This window comes from Arachis hypogaea, chromosome 17 (assembly GCF_003086295.3).
Source record: "Arachis hypogaea cultivar Tifrunner chromosome 17, arahy.Tifrunner.gnm2.J5K5, whole genome shotgun sequence".
NCBI lineage: Eukaryota > Viridiplantae > Streptophyta > Magnoliopsida > Fabales > Fabaceae > Arachis > Arachis hypogaea.
Window position 1 is genome coordinate 5405831 of NC_092052.1, and position 3936 is coordinate 5409766.

At 34.4% G+C, this 3936-nt stretch overlaps 1 long non-coding RNA gene and 1 pseudogene across 1 annotated transcript; both read right to left on the reverse strand.

The window, feature by feature from the left end:
- Positions 1-239: 239 nt before the first annotated feature.
- Positions 240-1086, reverse strand: LOC112766503 (urease accessory protein F-like; annotated as a pseudogene).
- Positions 1087-1607: 521 nt separating this feature from the next.
- Positions 1608-2885, reverse strand: LOC112766504 (uncharacterized). Its single transcript, XR_003184402.2, has 2 exons — positions 2700-2885; positions 1608-2251 (listed from the first exon to the last, which is right to left on the reverse strand). It is a non-coding gene; the product is annotated as an uncharacterized lncRNA (long non-coding RNA).
- Positions 2886-3936: the final 1051 nt, after the last annotated feature.

Genomic DNA, 3936 nt, shown 5'->3' on the forward strand with positions numbered 1-3936 from the left:
TTTCCCCAAACCCAACCCAATCTGACTTGATTACACCCATAGGAGCCAAGCAATGACATGCAAACATTTTTCTTAATGAACGTATTTATATCCCCCTACAGCTCTCTATATATATATATATGGGTTACTTAGATTGGTATTTCGATTGAACTCCAACTTGACATGTGTCAATCGTTGAACCTACATCGTCGTGTAAAACCAGTTGAAGCCATTTTCTGAGTGAGTTGCCACCTCAAACCTCACAAGAAACAAGAAAATTCAATTTACCAAAAAATTTAACGTTGTCTCTTCCAGTCAAAACTCTACTATGTCTATGTGCTTCATATTATGAAAAATACAATATCAGCCTTATGTTTGTGCCTTCTAAGACGAAAAGAGCCGAGAAAACAAATAACCATGGCAACCCTGCACTGTATCTAGCAGAGGTGCAACTTGGCATGCATCGTCAACCTCGCGATTCTTCCATTTTTCTAGTATACCTTCAGCATTAGGAGCAAGTTGATGCTGCAAAACTGCAGCACCAAGAGGACCTATCAAATTCAATCTTGTAGCAGCAGAAATAACATCCCTCATTGTGATGTACATTTAAGCTCTTTGAGAATCAGTACTATCTAATCCTAGTGTGCCACATATAAGTCCAAATATAGGAGCATGGTGAAAAGATACAGTACCTGACCCCAAAGAAGCATTTCTCATTGTTTTCAAAGAAGAGTGTTCCGAGAACACGGCCAAACCCACCCTCATTAGTGCAGACCCTTGTGAGATCGATGCCTTTCGGCTGACTTCATTTGTCAGTGTGGCATCCAATATTTTGTTAAGATTGTGCCAGGTTTCCAAATTGGGCGACACAGAAGCCGAGTTCACAAAAGGAAGGAGTAAGCTTCCTGTATTCTCCAAGACATGGATAATGAATGTCTTGAGTTCATCTGGATTTAAGACCAGGTTGGACTGAACTGCTGCTTCAAGGCCAAAAGAGTGAGCAAAGCCGCCGGTGGGTAGAAGAGAATCAAGCAACTGCCATTGGCTCCACTGTGAAATGGAGTCTGCAAGGCGAGGTCCGTTGTCACACCCTTCACCTATTTGCATTGTAAATAATACTCAGCTGGCATCGACAACAAATATCATATTCCCACAAAAGCCTAGAAGAAGAAACCAGGCTTATACATTCAATTCTTTAAGGAAATTGAAATATTTGCACACATCATTTGAAAATGAATTACATATCATACAAGAAATAAAACTCAATGTTTCGACCCAAATTGAACTCCCAAAAGCCTGATCTTAAGGTCACACAGAGACAACTCAATCATTGCTCCAAACCTATCTTCAAACAAATGCTTAAAATTCGGAAGAACTTTGAAAATTCCTCGGTTCCCATTCTTTAATTATTCTGAACTCTTTATGCCATGCTTATTAAATATTAACCATAACTCACTTATAGAGGGAGTAAGATATTTATTTATCAGATCTCATTATGAATTTGATCTCACTATCTTGTTCTGTATCCAAACAAGGATTTGCAAAAAATTTTTTTTTTTTCAGTCCAATCAGAATCATATCTTCCAACATAACAAATCAGCATTTTAAAATGAAATTGCACAAGGAACTAAGAGTTGCAACAATCTATTAATGGTGATTCTACATTATGTGATAAAAAGACAAAACATTCAGTAGTTCCAACTTACAGACAATACACCTATGCTATCACATTATCTATTATCTCTGTCCCTAATATCATTACCCAAAAGAAAAGAGAAAGGTAGGGGAGGGACTAAGACTTGTTTTCTTGGGATTTATCATCGTCCCTGTTCATGAAATGGAATCCCATAATATACCTATATTCTCCAGTACCAAGGCAACGGGAGCAGTAACCAAGACCGCTTCCGCCACAAGTTCTACACCATTTTGGCCAGTCACCTTTCGGGAGCATTTCCAAATGAACCTGGTTTGTCCTTCCCTTCCCACGACACTGGTGGCAATCGACTCGTCCACTCCCCTCACAGACTACACAATGCGGATCCGGCTTCTTTCTTCTCTTCTTCTTAACATTTGACTCCGTTCTCACAACCCAAGATGGCTTAGTGAGTGAGATGTGACTATGTGGCGACAACTTGGGGGAGCGAGGAGGAGGTAGGCCATTGAAACTCCCACTCTCGAATCGAACCATTGTCAATAAACTTAGGGTCCCAATAGCCATCTAATCAAGCAAGCAAAATATTTCCAGTATCTACTCCACCATGACCCTTGATATCTGAAACAAACGAGATTCTTACTTACTTTAACATTTTCTCAAACATCTGGTGGGCATGATTGTGACTGTTTCTTACAGTGTGTATATTGAAACAACATTGCATCCCTTTAACTCGAAGGTTCTCCATTTATTCTATTGTACTATACACTCACCTAACTTATACATCCTCTGTGATCATGCTGATTGAAAAAATGAAATATTTGAGGATTAAATCATAGAATTTGCCCTCCAAAAAAAAAGTCGAAACATTATTGAACGATATCATAGTACTTGATCTTTTCTACTGGCAACAAATGATTATTGAAGTAAGGACGATATGCAATTAACTCCAGAATCCATGACACACAAGTATTGAGGTTCAAACAAAATTCACAAAGCAATTTCGAGTTTTTAACATAACGTAGAGTAATTCAGAGAAAATCAATCAAAAGGGTATGTGAAAGTTTACCAGGTGAAAAAAAAGGTGGTGACTCTGAATCTGAGGCCAAACGAGAGAGACCATGCCTAATTAAGCTAAAATTAGCTTATGATCTTTAAGATAATTATTTTGAAAAATATATGTCTATCTAAAAAACTTATGCGGTTATTATTTATGTGCATCACTTTGGTCCATAAAACTCTACATCTAAGTGATAATTCTAACAAAGTTGTTTCAAGTATTTTAAATTCTGCATATATTTTTTTTCTTTTTTTGGTTATTTTTCTCTTTCGTTATCATTATCAGCAACAATATCAATATTTTCCTAACATTTTTAATGGATCTGATTTTTTTTGTGTTATTATTAAATAATTTCAGTTCAATTTTTAGTTTTTTTGAGGTTCATTTGGATCTAAAAATGAATTCGATGTATTTTTGTTGATTATTGAGTTTTTTTACTGCTTGTTCAAATTTAAACTAATTTCGGTTCATTTGTGAATTAACTAAGGTTCGCTTGATGCAACTGTTAAGTATTAATCAAATTTTTTATTCCTTAAAAAATTTCAGTTCACTTCTTAGTTTAATTTATATTCATTTGGTTTCGTTTTACTTGAATTTATCCTCCTCATTTTCTGCTTAGCTGTCTTCTTCTTTTTCATCTTTTTTTTAATCTTCTCTTTCTTATTTCATTTTTTTAAAATTATTCTTGAATCTTGATTTACTCTTTTAAGAGAAATAAAACTAAGAAAAAAATCAAATAAAAAAGAAGAATAAATGACTGCAATAACATAAAAAGAGAAGGAGAAGAAGAAACAAAAAAAAAAATACAGCAACGCTAGAAGAAGAAGGAGGAGGTGCGTGAAGAACAAACACAAAGTGAAGCAGGTTTTGTTTGCGTTAGTGAAATACATGTATACATATTATGACGCTACATATAATAAAAGTAGTTTTTGATGAGTTTGAACCAATTTAGTTAGATTTAGTTATCAAAAATATTTGAGTGTATAATAGTTCTCCATTGAAAAATGCCGAATAATTTTTCCCGGCTTGTAAGTACTTAAATAATAGGATAATTTTTTTGTTTGAATACGGTATCACTCAAATCAATAAATCAAAGACTAATTTATTGCTGATATAGTTTTATACAAAATGAAATTAAAAAAATGATCACTAGATCAAGTTGGTTGAATAAAATTTGTCTAAAAATATTTTAAAAAGTAGTTTGATTTATACATTTTGCAAATTGATTTGTTACTAATTTGTGACC